Here is a 17,317-nt window from a genome sequence, read left to right as displayed (position 1 = left end):
AACAAATTTCAAATACATGTGCACTTTTTGCAAATATCAGCAGTTAGGGCATTTCAAACAACATAATGAGAGGTAGCTAATAACTGAACAATGAGGAAGAAAGTCGACTACCATGAATTGTATACTTATATTCAGAAAGGCAAATAAAGGCAGACCACAACCTTTTCCTATATCATAAATCACTATGTTCAGTCACCCGCATAAATGAACATGAAAAGAAAAATGTGAATGCAAGTCGTAGTACTCTAATGAACAACTGGCATACATGGACTGATCTTTGACAGAACCAACACTTGTTTAACCCCTTGAGTGCGTTGGTGGGCCATGGGCCATAGGGCTCTACGGTGGGCTTGTGCGTCAGATGGCCCCCAGCCGTCATAGCACCCACCAATAGGGTAACCACGGACGCTCCTCCCCGTGGAACATCCCTCTAGCTCCATCATGAGAAGTTGCTGGGGATGCGCTGGGGATGCGCTGGGAGCTGCTTACTTTCAGCGCATCAAGGAGAAAGGTGAGTCTCTCCTCTGGGAGGGGGGCAGGGGAAAAGAAAGAGGCATTGGGGGAAAGGAAAAGCTTTTTCGTTCCTTCAATGTCTCTTTGAAGCATTCCTGCTGCACAATTGCGCATGGGGCCGCTATCGTGCAGCAGGAATGCCCACTAGACACCAGGAATTTTGGTCTTTTTTTAATCTGGCAATGTTTCGGAACGGCCCCTTAGACAAGGGTCGCTCCCCTTTGGGAGAGCAAGTATTTTGGTAATTTCTGCCCCCCTTGGGGGCAGAAACTGCCTTTTTTAGGCCCATCTGCCTTCAAGGAGGGCAGAAACCACTAGAGCCTTTTTTAAGCCCATCTGCCCAAAGGGGAGCAGAAACCACCTGACCAACAGGGATCTTTCTGTTGGCAATGTTGTGAAGCAGCCCCTTGGCCAAGGGTTGCTCCACTCTAGGGGGCAATTATTTTGTCTGTTTCTGCCTCCCATAGGGGCAGATCGCCCTTTTTGTTTTTTTTAAAGTCCCATCAGTCCACCAAGGGGGGCAGAAACCACTAGGCCGCCAGGGATTTTTTTGGCAATGTTGGGGAACAAGTATTTTGTCCGTTTCCGGGGAGGCAGATCAGCCCTTTTTTTTTTGTTTTTTTTTTTTTTAAAGGCCCATCTGCCCCAAAGTCACAAGGGAAGGTTTCTGAAGGTTTGGTGGTGGGGTGTTTGTGGACTGGTGCATTATTTGCACTTGTGATCATAATGTTTAATTTCTCCTTTTGATTCCTTTGCTGTGACTCCTGCCTGCGGGTTTGGCAGTAGTAGACCTGTAGTTTGCGCAATTGCATGTGGTTGGTAAGAAAAACTATTTTGTACTTTTACTCCAAATTAGTAGTATTGCCATGCATGAATGATTTTTTTTGCAAATGGTTTAAGAGTAGCAGCATATTTAGCTGTTGTTTTATTGTGTGTGAAATTCTCCATAGATTTGTGCAATATGGTTACTGTGTTGACTTATGTGTCATTTTATTGTGTTTTTCCTTTATAGTGGGATATCATTGGTGCTTGCTAGGTCTATGCAGAATAGGTGCTGGTGAGTCTAGCTGTCTCTGGCAACTGAGTGGTATTGTTTTTGAGCATTGAAGAGTTTGTGATAATGTCACACTCTGTGTATTCCTTATTTTACAGAGTGCTGGTTGTTGTTGACTTATTTTTCAAGCTACTTTTATAATTAAGGATCATGGCTAGCAGCAGGATTACCGCTCAGCAGGTTGTTGGTATGCTTTTTGAATCTTTATGACCATGATTGTGAGACTGACTCTGCATCTGAGGCGGAGGAGGAAGTGCAAGATTCTGGCAGTGAAAATTCTGTCAGAGACGAATCTTCTGATGATGAAGCCACTCTCAGTGTGGATGAAGGGCCTGTTTTTGAGGAGGACCCGGATGTGCCAATAGTGCAGAAAGAAGCATCTTGAGCAGACTGGGGCTGCAAGACTTCCCATTGGAAGAGCTCTACTCTGGATTGCCGCAAACATGGTGCAGGCGGCGTTGTTTGCCTTTACTGGTGATGCAGGTTGTTGAGTGAACACTGAAAACCTTTTGTCTATAAATTTCTTTGAGTTGTTTATGGATGATGTGTTTGGAGGAGATCATTGAGCAGACTAATTTGTCTGCAGAACAGTATTTGAAGGACAACAGTGCAAGACGTAAGCCCCAATATAGAGCTACCTTGGTGACTCCCACAAATCTGTAAGAGTTATAGAAGTTCTTGGATTTAACTTTTTTGATGTGCTTTATAAGGAAGCCGTCACTGTCTTTATACTGGTCTACTAGCCCTAGATGGCAACAGCCATATATTCGTCAATCACGAGTCATGATTGATATATGCTTCTGCTTTGGATGCTGCGTTTTGTTGATAATGCTTTAGCATTGCCACAAGATCATCCTGATTGTGACAGTCTTTTTAAGATTCTCCCTGTCCTTGATCACTTTGCAGGTTGGTTTTCAGAGATCTATGTTCCAGGGAAAGAAATAGCTGTTGTGAGTCTTAGGTCCTGTTTAAGGGATGTTTGGTTTTTAGGCAGTACATTACTAGCAAGAGGGCAAGTTATGGAATTAAAATATATTTGCTGTCTGAGAGTACTACAGGATACATCTATAATAGTCAGGTCTACACTGATAGGGTTTTCACTACTGACCCCAATGTTTGTCCGTCCACTTTTGGATTTAGTGTAGGAACGTGGTAGAGGACTTTTGAACAAAGGTCACCATTTGTACCTAGATAACTTCTACACTGGTGTGCAATTGTTCAAAGTGGACACTGTTACTTATGGCACAGTCCGCTCTAACCGTAAAGGTTATACAAAGGAGCTTGTGTGTAAAACACTTGAGAGGGGACAGTGCAAAGCCTTGCATAATGATGAACTGCAAGCTGTAAAATCTGCAGACAGGAGGGATGTCTACGTGCCGACTACCATCCATAATGAAAGTACTTCACCTGTGACGGTTTGGGGTCAGGTTGCTTAAGTGCGCAAACTGTGTGCGTTTTAAACTACAATAAGCACATGGGTGGTGTAGACAGAATAGATCAGCAGTTGAAACCTTACACTGCTGTTCGTAAGGCTTGCATTTGGTATGAGAAGTTGGCTATCCATATTTCCATTTAGCAACCTGTAATGCTTTTGTTGTGTTCAAGGATTGTTCTACAGATTCAACGATAACATTTATTCACTTTTAGGAATCTGTGGTAAGCAGTGTAGTGGAAAAGGCAAGTGTCCCTAGAGTTGGAGTGGTGGAGGATGTGGCTAGATTGAAAGATCACCACTTTGCTGATCACTTTCTTCCCATGTCCCTCCCCCCCAAAAAAAACAATCCCTGTAAGCAATGTAGAGTCTGTGAGAAGAGGCATGCGGAAGGAGAGCCTTATGCACTGCCCTGCCCTGACCTTCATTCTAAACCTGGGCTGCGTGTGCCTGCTTCTTTTCTAATGTACCACAGGAAAAATACTTTTTGGGAGCACACGTGAGCGTTGCCTGGTCTGTATCGTTTTATATTTTTTGTTGAGTTTCACAGGTGGCATTAGTGTAATGTATTTAGTTAGAGCTGTTGTGTTTGAGGTTTTGTAGTTACTTTCAGTTTGTGTGTGTTTTCATTTTTTTTTTTTAAATGTGATGCCAGTGTGCGTTCACTGGCGCTTGGGTGGCGGTGCGAGTGGACTGGTGCTTGGCTGGCGATGTGAGTAATCTGGTGCGGTTTGTGAGCTGGTGCTTCGCTAGCGGTGTGTGAGTAGTGACTTGCTACTGGTCCCTACACACACTGTGTAGGAGGCTGGCCTGGCTTGTAGTGGGTACCAGAGGTACTTACACCTTGTGCCAGGTCCAGTTATCCCTTATTAGTGTAGAAGAGGTGTTTCTAGCAGCTTAGGCTGATAGAAGGTAGCTATAGCAGAGCAGCTTAGGCTGAACTAGGAGACATGCAAAGCTCCTACTATACCACTGGTGTCATATGCACAATATCATAAGAAAACACAATATACAGATATACTAAAAATAAAGGTACTTTATTTTTATGACAATATGCCAAAAGTATCTCAATGAGTATCCTCAGTATGAGGATGCCAAATATACACAAGATATATGTACACAATACCAAAAATATGCAGTAATAGCAAAAGGAAGTAATGCAAGCAGTGTAAAGTTACAATAGATTGCAATAGGAGCACATAGGTATAGGGGCAACACAAACCATATACTCCAAAAGTGGAATGCGAACCACAAATGGACCCCAAACCTATGTGACCTTGTAGAGGGTTGCTGGGACTGTAAGAAAACAGTGAGGGTTAGAAAAATAGGCCTGTGTAAGAATTGTCAGAGCTCCCTATGGGTGGCACAAGAAATGCTGCAGCCCATAGGGATCTCCTGGAACCCCAATACCCTGGGTACCTCAGTACCATATACTAGGGAATTATAAGGGTGTTCCAGTATGCCAATGTAAATTGGTAAAATTGGTCACTAGCCTGTTAGTGACAATTTGGAAAGAAAAGAGAGAGCATAACCACTGAGGTTCTGGATAGCAGAGCCTCAGTGAGACAGTTAGTCATCACACAGGTAACACATACAGGGCACACTTATGAGCACTGGGGCCCTGGCTGGCAGGGTTCCCAGTGACATATACAACTAAAACAACATATATACAGTGAAATATGGGGGTAAAATGCCAGGCAAGATGGTACTTTCCTACACAACCCCCCCCCCATCCCCCCCAAAGGAAGGACAATTAGACTAGCCATGACCTGATGAGTCTTCATTGTCTAAGTGGAAATATCTGGAGAGTCCATCTGCATTGGAGTGGGTACTCCCAGGTCTATGTTCCACTGTATAGTCCATTCCCTGTAGGGATATGGACCACCTCAACAATTTAGGGTTTTCACCTTTCATTTGTTTAAGCCAAAGTAGAGGTTTGTGGTCTGTCTGAACAATGAAGTGAGTGCCAAACAGGTATGGCCTCAACTTCTTCAGTGCCCAGACCACAGCAAAGGCCTCCCTCTCTATGGCAGACCAACGATTTTCTCTAGGGGTCAACCTCCTGCTGATAAAAGCAACAGGTTGATCCTGGCCCTCAGAATTAAGATGTGATAAGACTGCCCCTACCCCTAATTCAGATGCATCAGTTTGGACAATGAGTTTTTTGGAGTAACAGGGGCTTTTCAGGACAGGTGCAGAGCACATGGCCTGCTTCAGCTCCTCAAAAGCTTTCTGACTGTTTGCTGTCCATAATACCCTTTTAGGCATTTTCTTAGATGTGAGGTCATTAAGAGGGGCTGCAATGGAGCCATAGTTCTTTATGAACCTCCTGTAGTACCCAGTGAGGCCTAAAAAGGCTCTCACCTGAGTCTGAGTTGTAGGGGGAACCCAATCTATGATAGTTTGGATTTTCCCCTGAAGTGGTGCAATCTGTTCTCCACCTACCAGGTGTCCCAGATAAACCACTTTCCCCTGCCCCATCTGGCACTTTGAAGCCTTGATAGTGAGGCCTGCCTTTTGCAGGGCCTCTAAAACTTTCCACAGGTGGACCAGGTGATCATCCCAGGTGGAGCTAAAGACAGCTATATCATCTAGATATGCTGCACTAAAAGCCTCCAACCCTTGCAGGACTGTATTCACCAACCTCTGAAAAGTGGCAGGTGCATTTTTCAAACCAAAGGGCATTACTGTGAATTGGTAGTGCCCTCCAATGGTTGAAAATGCAGTTTTTGCTTTTGCATCCTCTGATAACTTGATCTGCCAATACCCTGCAGTCAAATCAAAGGTGCTTAGATACTTGGCAGATGCCAGTGTATCAATTAGCTCATCTGCCCTGGGTATAGGGTGAGCATCAGTTATTGTTACCTGGTTGAGACCTCTGTAGTCAACACAAAATCTCATTTCCCTTTTACCATCTTTGGAATGAGGTTTTGGTACAAGTACCACAGGAGAGGCCCATGGACTTTCAGAGTGTTCAACCACTCCTAGTTCAAGCATTTTCTGAACCTCTTGTTTTATGCAGTCTCTGACATGGTCAGGCTGCCTATAGATCTTATTTTTGACAGGCAAGCTGTCTCCAGTATCTATAGTGTGCTCACACCAAGAAGTGGTGCCTGGCACATTAGAAAAGAGTTCAGAAAACTGACCCAGGAGATTTATGCAGTGGTCTTTCTGCTCAGCAGTAAGACAATCTGCCAAAACTACACCTTCCACTAGAGCATCTTGTTCTGTGGAAGAGAAGAGATCAGGGAGAGGGTCACTCTTCTTCCTGTCCTTCATCTGTTGCCATGAGCAGGGTGAGATCCGCCCTGTCATAGTAGGGTTTCAGGCGATTGACATGGAGCACCCTAAGGGGACTCCTGGCAGTGCCTAAGTCAACTAAGTAGGTGACTTCACCCTTTTTCTCAACAATAATGTGGAGTCCACTCCATTTGTCTTGGAGTGCTCTTGGGGCCACAGGCTCCAAGACCCACACTTTCTGCCCTGGTTGCTACTGAATCAGAACAGCCTTCTGGTCATGCCATTGCTTTTGGAGCTCTTGGCTGGCCTGAAGGTTTTTACTGGCCTTTATCATGTACTCAGCCATCCTAGATCTTAGGCCAAGTACATAGTCCGCTATGTCTTGCTTTGGAGCTTTTAAAGGTTGTTCCCAACCCTCCTTCACAAGTGTTAGAGGACCTCTCACAGGGTGTCCAAATAGGAGTTCAAAGGGGCTGAAGCCCACTCCTTTTTGGGGTACCTCCCTGTAAGCAAAAAGGAGGCAAGGTAACAGGACATCCCATCTCCTGCGGAGTTTTTCAGGGAGTCCCATTATCATTCCTTTGAGAGTTTTATTAAACCTCTCAACCAGTCCATTTGTTTGTGGATGATAGGGTGTGGTGAACTTCTACGTCACACCACACTCCTTCCACATGGCCTTTAAGTAAGCAGACAGGAAATTGCTTCCCCTGTCTGATACCACCTCTTTTGGGAAGCCCACCCTGGAAAAGATTCCCAGGAGGGCCTTTGCCACTGCAGGAGCTGTAGTGGTCCTTAGAGGAATTGCTTCAGGATATCTGGTGGCATGGTCCACTACTACCAAGATAAACCTATTGCCTGAAGCAGTAGGAGGGTCAAGGGGGCCAACTATGTCAACCCCTACCCTTTCAAAGGGAACCCCAACCACAGGTAGTGGAATAAGGGGTGCCTTTGGGGTGCCACCTGTCTTGCCACTGGCTTGTCAGGTTTCACAGGACTTACAAAACTCCTTTGTGTCCTCTGATATTCTAGGCCAATGAAACAAAGGAACAAGCCTGTCCCAAGTTTTCATTTGCCCTAAATTTCCAGCTAAGGGAATGTCGTGGGCTAGAGTTAGGAGGAACTCTCTGTATTGCTGAGGAATCACCAATCTCCTGGCTGCTCCAGGTTTTGGATCCCTTGCTTCAGTATACAAGAGGTTGTCCTCCCAGTAAACTATGTGAGAGTCACTGACATCCCCATTTGCTTGTTTGACAGCTTGCTGTATTATACCCTCTAGTGTGGGCCAGGTCTGTTGTGCCACACTCAGCTCCTCCCTGGCAGTCCCCCCTCCACCCAAAAGCTCAGCAGTGTCTGCTTCCAGCTCCTCTGGGTTAGGTTCTGCAAAGGGTGGAAATTCTTCTTCCTCAGAAGTAGAATCCACTATAGAGGGAGGGATAGTAGGTAGTGTTTTACCTTTACTAACCCTAGCTTTAGGTAGCACTTGGTCCATTCTTCCAGGATCCAAGTCACCCTGTCCTTTTTGCTTTTTGGCCTGAGCCCTGGTTAAAACAAATATATGCCCTGGAATGCCCAGCATTGCTGCATGAGCCTCCAACTCCACTTCTGCCCAAGCTGATGTCTCTAAATCGTTCCCTAGCAGACAGTCTACAGGTAAATCTGAGGCAACCACAACTCCCCCCCCCAGTTGAGATTCACAACAGCCATGGGGTGGCTAAGAGTGTTATTATGAGCATCAGTCACTTGGTACTGGTGACCAAGTAGGTGTTGTTCAGGGTGGACCAGTTTCTCTATTACCATTGTAATACTGGCACCTGTGTCTCTGTAGGCCTGAACCTCAACACCATTTATTAGGGGTAGTTGCTTGTACTTATCCATATTAGGGGACAAGCAACCTAGGTGGCCAAATCAATGGCCCCCTCAGAGACTAACACAGCCTCTATGGTCTCCCTAACCAGACCAACCCCAACTAAATTACCAAAAGTGAGCCCAGCTACTCCCTTGGATTGGCTATTAGTAGGTTTGCTCCCACCACCACTGCTATTACTAGGGGCACTAGGTGAAGCAGCAGGGGTTGTACTGGTAGGAGGCCTGGTGCTTTTCTTTGGGCAACTGGGATCAGTTGTTCAATGGCCTTTTATTTTACATAAATAGCACCATGGTTTCTTTTCTTTATTTTGATTTGAAGAGGATTTGGGCCCACCACCCCCACCAGAGTGTTTTTGTGGGCCTGATGAAGACTCATTTTTAGATTTGTCCCCACCCTTGTCAGAAGACTTACCATCCTTCTTCTTGCCATCCTTGTCACCCCCTGTATGAACTTCTGTTCACCCTTGTTCTGACCCATTTGTCTGCCTTCTTTCCCAATTCTTGGGGAGAGGTCAGATCAAAGTCTACCAGGTACTGGTGTAACAAATCAGACACACAATTATTGAGAATATGCTCTCTCAGGATTAAGTTATACAGGCTTTCATAGTCAGAAACTTTACTGCCATGTAACCACCGCTCCAAGGCCTTCACTGAATGGTCAAACAAAGTCTACCCAGTCTTGTGAAGTCTCCTTTTTGGTCTCTCTGAACTTCATCCTGTACTGTTCAGTGGTTAAGCCATAACCATCAAGGAGTACATTCTTAAGAACTGCAAAATCATTGGCATCACTTTCCTTAACAGTAAGGAGCCTATCCCTACTCTTTCCACTGAAAGATAGCCATAGGATAGCAGCCCACTGCCTTTGAGGGACCCCCTGTACATTACAGGCCCTCTCAAGTGCAGCAAACCACTTGTTAATGTCATCCCCCTCCTTGTAAGGGGGAACTATCTTATGCAGATTCCTAGAATCATGCTCTTTTACAGGATTACAATCTGTAATACTGCTGCTGCCACCATGGGGTCCAAACCCCAACCTCTGTCTTTCTTTCTCTAAAGCAAATGCTTGCCTATCTAAATCCAGCTGTTGCTTCTTGAGCTTCAGCCTGGATTCTTCCACTCTGAATCTATTGAGCTCCCTTTCTAACACTCTGTCATCAGGGTGGGTGGGTTGGGCATGCCTTGACACAGAAGAAAGGTGAGAATGAACAGAGGGAGACCTGTCCCTAACAGATGGCACTCTAACAACCTGGCCTAAAGGAGCTATCTCTATATTATGATGAGAACTCACCTCAGTACCAGCCCTGCTAGGTGGTCTGCTAATGGGCAGGTTGGGAAGGTTCCCTTCTAAATCCTTTACTGGGGGCACCCCAGTATCAGAGTGGGAACCATCAGCTAATCTCTCACCAGAAGTGCCAACATTGGTCTTATCTTGTTCAATGAGCATATTAACCAACAGTTCTCTAGAGGGATTCTTCCCTACCCCTAAACCTCTTTCAATGCAGAGACTCCTTGCTCCTTTTCAGCTAAGGTGATCATAAGCAAGTTTGGTCAGATCAACAGTTTGGCCTGTACCAGACATTATAGAAAAGGATTAAGGGACAGAAAAAGAAAGACAAAGTTTCAGAACTTTTCAAAGAACAGAATTTTTTTTTTTTTTACTTTTAAAGAACTGTTTGAAAGTTTTAGAGGTACTTTTCAGCACTTAACAAAAGAGTAAGAGAAGAAAAGCAAAACTTTTTGGTTAGGTGTACATACACTGAACTTGTTTTGTATATTTTTCTCTTATGAAAAGTACAAAATGACAAAGTGGTAAGTAGTTGCAAGTACTTATCCCACCGCTGCACAACCAATGTAGGAGGCTGGCCTGGCTTGTAGTGGGTACCAAGAGGTACTTACACTCTGTACCAGGTCCAGTTATCCCTTATTAGTGTAGAGGGGTGTCCAGCAGCTTAGGCTGATAGAAAAGGTAGCTTAGCAGAGCAGCTTAGGCTGAACTAGGAGACGAGTGAAGCTCCTACAGTACCACTAGTGTCATATGACAATATCATAAGAAAACACAATACACAGATATAGTATCTCAGTGAGTACCCTCCGTATGAGGATAGCAAATATACACAAGATATATATACACAATACCAAAATATGCAGTAATAGCAATAGAAAACAGTGCAAACAATGTATAGTCACAATAGAATGCAATGGGGGCAGATAGGGATAGGGGCAACACAAACCATATACTCTAGAAGTGGAATGCGAACCACGCGAACCACGAATGGACCCCAAACCTATGTGACCTTGTAGAGGGGCGCTGGGACTGTAAGAAAACAGTGAGGGTTAGAAAAATAGCCCACCCCAAGACCCTGAAAAGTGGGTGCAAAGTGCACCTAAGTTCCCCAAAGAGCACAGAAGTAGTGATAGGGGAATTCTGCAAGGAAGACCAACACCAGCAATGCAACAACAATGGATTTCCGGACGAGAGTACCTGTGGAACAAGGGGACCAAGTCCAAGAGTCACGATCAAGTCGGGAGTGGGCAGATGCCCAGGAAATGCCAGCTGTGGGTGCAAAGAAGCTGCCACCGGATGGTAGAAGCTGTGGATTCCGCAAGACCGACAAGGGCTAGAAAATTCCCCTTTGGAGGATGGATGTCCCACATCGTGAAGAGTCGTGCAGAGGTGTTTCCGTGCAGAAAGACCGCAAACAAGCCTTGCTAGCTGCAAGGGTCGCGATTAGGGTTTTTGGATGCTGCTATGGCCCAGGAGGGACCAGGATGTCGGCAATTGCGTGAGGAGACAGAGGGGGTGTCCAGCAAGACAAGGAGCCCACTCAGAAGCAAGCAGCACCCGCAGAAGTGCCGGAACAGGCACTACGAAGTGGAGTGAACCGGAGCTCACCCGAAGTCACAAAGGAAGGTCCCACGACGCCGGAGGACAACTCAGGAGGTCGTGCACTGCAGGTTAGAGTGCCGGGGACCCAGGCTTGGCTGTGCACAAAGGAAATCCTGGAAGAGTGCACAGGAGCCGGAGCAGCTGCAAAACACGCGGTTCCCAGCAATGCAGTCTAGCGTGGGGAGGCAAGGACTTACCTCCACCGAACTTGGACTGAAGAGTCACTGGACTGTGGGAGTCACTTGGACAGAGTTGCTGAGTTCAAGGGACCTCGCTCGTCGTGCTGAGAGGAGACCCAGAGGACCGGTGATGCAGTCTTTTGGTGCCTGCGGTTGCAGGGGGAAGATTCCGTCGACCCACAGGAGATTTCTTCGGAGCTTCTAGTGCAGAGAGGAGACAGACTACCCCCACAGCATGCACCACCAGGAAAACAGTCGAGAAGGCGGCCGGATCAGCGTTACAAGGTCGCAGTAGTCATCTTTGCTACTTTGTTGCAGTTTTGCAGGCTTCCAGAGCAGTCAGCGGTCGATTCCTTGGCAGAAGGTGAAGAGAGAGATGCAGAGGAACTCTGATGAGCTCTTGCATTCGTTATCTAAGGAATTCCCCAAAGCAGAGACCCTAAATAGCCAGAAAAGGAGGTTTGGCTACTTAGGAGAGAGGATGGGCTAGCAACACCTGGAGGAGCCTATCAGACGGAGTCTCTGACGTTACCTGCTGGCACTGGCCACTCAGAGCAGTCCAGTGTGCCAGCAGCACCTCTGTTTCCAAGATGGCAGAGGTCTGGAGCACACTGGAGGAGCTCTGGGCACCTCCCAGGGGAGGTGCAGGTCAGGGGAGTGGTCACTCCCCTTTCCTTTGTCCAGTTTCGCGCCAGAGCAGGGGCTAAGGGGTCCCTGAACCGGTGTAGACTGGCTTATGCAGAAATGGGCACCATCTGTGCCCATGAAAGCATTTCCAGAGGCTGGGGGAGGCTACTCCTCCCCAGCCCTAACACCTTTTTCCAAAGGGAGAGGGTGTAACACCCTCTCTCTGAGGAAGTCCTTTGTTCTGCCTTCCTGGGCCAAGCCTGGCTGGACCCCAGGAGGGCAGAAACCTGTCTGAGGGGTTGGCAGCAGCAGCAGCTGCAGTGAAACCCCGGGAAAGGTTGTTTGGCAGTACCCAGGTCTGTGCTAGAGACTCGGGGGATCATGGAATTGTCTCCCCAATGCCAGAATGGCATTGGGGTGACAATTCCATGATCTTAGACATGTTACATGGCCATGTTCGGAGTTACCATTGTGACGCTATACATATGTAGTGACATATGTATAGTGCACGCGTGTAATGGTGTCCCCGCACTCACAAAGTCCGGGGAATTTGCCCTGAACAATGTGGGGGCACCTTGGCTAGTGCCAGGGTGCCCACACACTAAGGCCCTGATTATGACCTTGGCGGACGGCAGAGGCCGTCCGCCAAGGTACCCCCGCCAAATGACCGCACCGCGGTCAGAAGACCGCGGCGGCCATTCAGACATTTCCTCTGGGCCGGCGGGCGCTCTCCAAAAGAGCGCCCGCCGGCCCAGAGGAAATGCCCCTCCAACGAGGACGCCGGCTCAGAATTGAGCCGGCGTAGTTGCAGGGGTGCGACAGGTGCAGTTGCACCCGTCGCGTATTTCAGTGTCTGGTTTGCAGACACTGAAATACTTTGCGGGGCCCTCTTACGGGGGCCCCGCGGCACCCCCTACCGCCATCCTGTTCCTGGCGGGAGACCCGCCAGGAACAGGATGGCGGTAGGGGGTGTCAGAATCCCCATGGCTGCGGAGCGCGCTCCGCAGCCATGGAGGATTCTGTAGGGCACTGGTAAACCGGCGGGAGACCGCCGGTTTACCCTTTCTGACCGCGGCTGAACCGCCGCGGTCAGAATGCTCTCGGGAGCACCGCCAGCCTGTTGGCGGTGCTCCCGTGGTCGGTGACCCTGGCGGTCACCCGCCGCCAGGGTCAGAATGACCCCCTAAGTAACTTAGCACTCAACCTTCACCAGGTGAAGGTTAGACATATAGGTGACTTATAAGTTACTTATGTGCAGTGAAAAATGGCTGTGAAATAACGTGGATGTTATTTCACTCAAGCTGCAGTCGCAGGCATATGTAAGAATTGTGAGAGCTCCCTATGGGTGGCAAAAGAAATGCTGCAGCCCATAGGGATCTCCTGGAACCCCAATACCCTGGGTACCTCCGTACCATATACTAAGGAATTATAAGGGTGTTCCAGTATGCTAATGTGAATTGGTAAATTTAGTCACTAGCCTGCAGTGACAAATTTAGAAAGCAGAAGAGCATAAACACTGAGGTTCTGGTTAGCAGAGCCTCAGTGATACAGTTAGGCACCACACAGGGAACACATACATATAGGCCACAAACTTATGAGCACTGGGGTCCTGTCTAGCAGGGTCCCAGTGACACATAAACATAATGAAAACATAGGGTTTTCACTATGAGCACTGGGCCCTGGCTAGCAGGATCCCAGTGAGACGGTAAAAACACCCTGACATATACTTACAAACAGGCCAAAAGTGGGGGTAACAAGGCTAGAAAGAGGCTACCTTCCTACAATATGTAATGCTCATGTTTCATTGGTTACAATGCCGAACTCCTGAGGAAGGCTTCAAATACGCTGCACGTGTTATGAGCACTATTATTGCTGCCGGCTTGTAAGGTTGTAGGCAGATGGCTGTGTTCCTTTTTTCTCTCTTTAAACTAAAATATCAATAAACAGAATTGAGCCATAAAAGTACTCACAACCTACACCACCACCCAAGGACCCTTAGGACTGGGGAAGTACTAAAACCCCAAATATAAGTAGGTATGATTCCCCAGGTGCCCATGTGCAGAGTAGAAATCTCAGCTCAGTGTCCATAGGCTAACATGGGAAAGTCGTGCTTGGAGTTTTTGCGTTTTAGGACCCTTCCCATGAGACCCCAAGAAAACTCTTTAGGACAAGAGCCCCCACCCGTGGATACCCAAAACAGTGGAGAAGCTACACCAGGGACCCCAGGTGCATAAGGGTAACGTCGTGTAGGAACCTTCTGCTGAAGTCAATGGGGACCTCTGTTGTCCAACTGCTGTCGCAACCTGTGGACCAGATTGGTGGAACCCAGGCATGGATTCCGGAAGAAGAGGACCTAAGGAGATAGGGAGCAGAGCCCAGACCACGCAGAGGTGCCTAGGCAGTACGGGAGGGCAATGCCCACCCTTCTCTGTGATATTTTTCTGTAGGACAGTGGACAAATTAGTTCAACTGTGGAATCCAAGCAATGCAGGTGGATCCCAGGAGTTGTCCATGTGCTCTCCCATGCCGATCCTTGAATTGCAGAGGGGTCAGTGGGCCATCAACAAGCCTTTGCAAATGCAGAGAAGCGTTGGAGGTAGTTTGCAGGATTTGTGGGGACCAGCAAGGTGCAGATGAACCAACCTTGGCAGGTAGGCTGGGGCCGGCCCTCAGCAAGCCGGAATTGTTGAAGCCCCCTCGTAGGGCCCTCTGGCAGCACGAATACTGTGTCAAAGGGAGGTCTCAGCAGCACAGCAAAGAGGGGTGCCCACATCACAGGAATTTCAGAGAGGATGTTGTTCTTGGAACTGGAGAGTGCTGGAGGCCGGGGCTTCTTGGAGCTAGGAGGTATTCGGACTGAAGAGCCAACAAGCCTTGGCAACAATAGCAGACGAGGTGCACCGGGGTTCCGGCCAAACAGCTCCGGCAAGGGGTGACAAACTTCTCAGTTGCAAAGAAGATAGATCAGACCTTTGGAGAGCCACAGAACCACCACTTATGTTGCAGATCCTTGGAGAGTACATGGGACACCAGGATCCACAAGCTGGTCGTTGTCATTGTTGAGGTACCTGTGGATGTAGAGGAGTGATTCCCTCACTCCAAGAGAGATTCCTTTCTTGCTTTCCTAAGTGCAGGCACAGGAGGTTCCTTCTTGCTTTATTAATTGCAGGCAGAGTCCCAGTAACTCTGGAGGATGCATGGCCACGGGGTTGCAGAGGTTTCTGCAGAACTTGCAAACAAGGTTGCAGGAGGAACCCTCCTACTGGTTATGGTCTTGCTTCTGCTTCCAGCGAAGAACAGCAGCGGTATTTTGCAGAGGACACTTGCAGATGGTTCCTGAAGTCTTGCAGACGAATCTGAGGTCCCACTCCTAGAGAAGCCCTTAATTAACCCAGGAAGGTGGTTGGGCACTAACTGCAAAGACCCAACTATCAGAGGCGATCAGGGACATCACCCAGCTGGACTAACCAGTCAGATGCTCCTAGGGGAGTCTGCTCATCTTATTTCCAAGATGGCAGAATCAAGTGGCTACCTGGAAGAGCTCTGTGCACCTCCCTAGGGGAAGAGCTGGACGGGGGGTGGTCAATCCCCTGCCCTTTGTGTTATTTTGACCCAGAGTGGGGACAGGGGCTCCCTGCACCGGTGCAAACTGGTTTATAGGCACCAAATGTGTGTAGGAAAGTACCATCATCTTTGGCATGTTACCCCTATTTTTACCTGTATGTCAGTATGTTTTTGCATGTCTCCCTGGGATCCTGCTGGTCAGCACCCCAGTGCTCATAGTTTATGGCCCAATGTGTGTGTCTGTATAGTGCTTGACTATCGCTGAGGTTCTGCTAATCAAAACCTCAGTGCTTATGCTCTCTCTGCTTTTAGATTTGTCACTATAGGCTAGTGACTTCATTTATCAATGTCAAATAGCACACTGAACCCTCCTTATAAGTCCCTAGTATATGGTACCTAGGTACCCAGGGCATTGGGGTTCCAGGAGATCCATATGGGCTGTGACATTTCTTTTGCCACCCATAGGGAGCTCAGACAAACCCTTCCACAGGCCTACCATTGCAGCCTGCATGAAATAATGCACACATTACTTCACAGCCATTTTCACTGCACTTTAACCTTCACTTGCTGAATGTTAGGTGCAAAGTTACTGAGTATGAGGGCACCCTTGCACTAGCAAATGTGCCCCCACATAGATCAGGGCCATTTCCCCGGACTTTGTGAGTGCGGGGACACCATTACACATGTGCACTACATATAGGTCAATACCTATATGTAGCTTCACAATGGTAAGTCAGAGTATGGCCATGTAAAATGTCTAAGACCGTGGAATAGTCCCCCCATTCCAAATCTGGTATTGGGGAGCCAATTCCATGCATCCTGGGGGCTCCAGCATGGACCCCCAGTACTGCCAAACCAGCTATCTGAGGCTTGCACTGCAGCTACAGCTGCTGCCACCTCACAGACAGGGTTCTGCCCTCCTGGAGTGTGAGCAGCTCAGTCCCAGGAAAGCGGAACAAAGCATTTCCTCTAAGAGCAGGGTGTTACACCCTCTCCCTTTGGAAATAGGTGTTACAGGCTGGGGCGGGGTAGCCTCCCCTAGCCTCTGGAAATGCTTTCAAGGGCACAGATGGTGCCCTACTTGCATAAGCCAGTCTACACCGGTTCAGGGACCCCTTGTCCCCTGCTCTGGCACGAAACTGGACAAAGGAAAGGGGAGTGACCACTCCCCTGTGTAGGAGGCTGGACTGGCTTGTAGTGAGTACCAAGGGGTACTTGCACCTTGCACCAGGCCCAGTTATCCCTTATTAGTGTATAGGGTGTCTAGCAGCATAGGCTGATAGATAATGGTAGCTTAGCAGAGCAGCTTAGGCTGAACTAGGAGACGAGTGAAGCTCCTACAGTACCACTTAGTGTCATATGCACAATATCATAAGAAAACACAATACACAGTTATACTAAAAATAAAGGTACTTTATTTTTATGACAATATGCCAAAGTATCTCAGAGTGTACCCTCAGTATGAGGATAGCAAATATACACAAGATATATGTACACAATACCAAAAATATGCAGTATAGTCTTAGAAAACAGTGCAAACAATGTATAGTTACAATAGGATGCAATGGAGACACATAGGGATAGGGGCAACACAAACCATATACTCCAAAAGTGGAATGCGAACCACGAATGGACCCCAAACCTATGTGACCTTGTAGAGGGTCGCTGGGACTATTAGAAAATAGTAAGGGTTAGAAACATAGCCCACCCCAAGACCCTGAAAAGTGAGTGCAAAGTGCACTAAAGTTCCCCAAAGGACATAGAAGTCGTGATAGGGGAATTCTGCAGGGAAGACACAAACCAGCAATGCAACAACAATGGATTTCCAGTCGAGGGTACCTGTGGAACAAGGGGACCAAGTCCAAAAGTCACAAGCAAGTCGGAGATGGGCAGATGCCCAGGAAATGCCAGCTGTGGGTGCAAAGAAGCTGCTACTGGACAGTAGAAGCTTAGGT

The 17,317-nt window shown here is 47.7% G+C and overlaps 1 protein-coding gene across 6 annotated transcripts in view; it reads right to left on the bottom strand.

Annotated features, from left to right (window-relative positions):
- The window catches only part of ATF6 (activating transcription factor 6), a 1,225,231-nt gene that overhangs the window by 411,693 nt on the left and 796,221 nt on the right, over nucleotides 1-17,317 (bottom strand). The window lies entirely within an intron of this gene.

The sequence above is a fragment of the Pleurodeles waltl genome, chromosome 4_2 (genome assembly GCF_031143425.1).
Source record: "Pleurodeles waltl isolate 20211129_DDA chromosome 4_2, aPleWal1.hap1.20221129, whole genome shotgun sequence".
Lineage (NCBI taxonomy): Eukaryota > Metazoa > Chordata > Amphibia > Caudata > Salamandridae > Pleurodeles > Pleurodeles waltl.
This window is presented reverse-complemented; position numbering and strand designations above follow the sequence as displayed.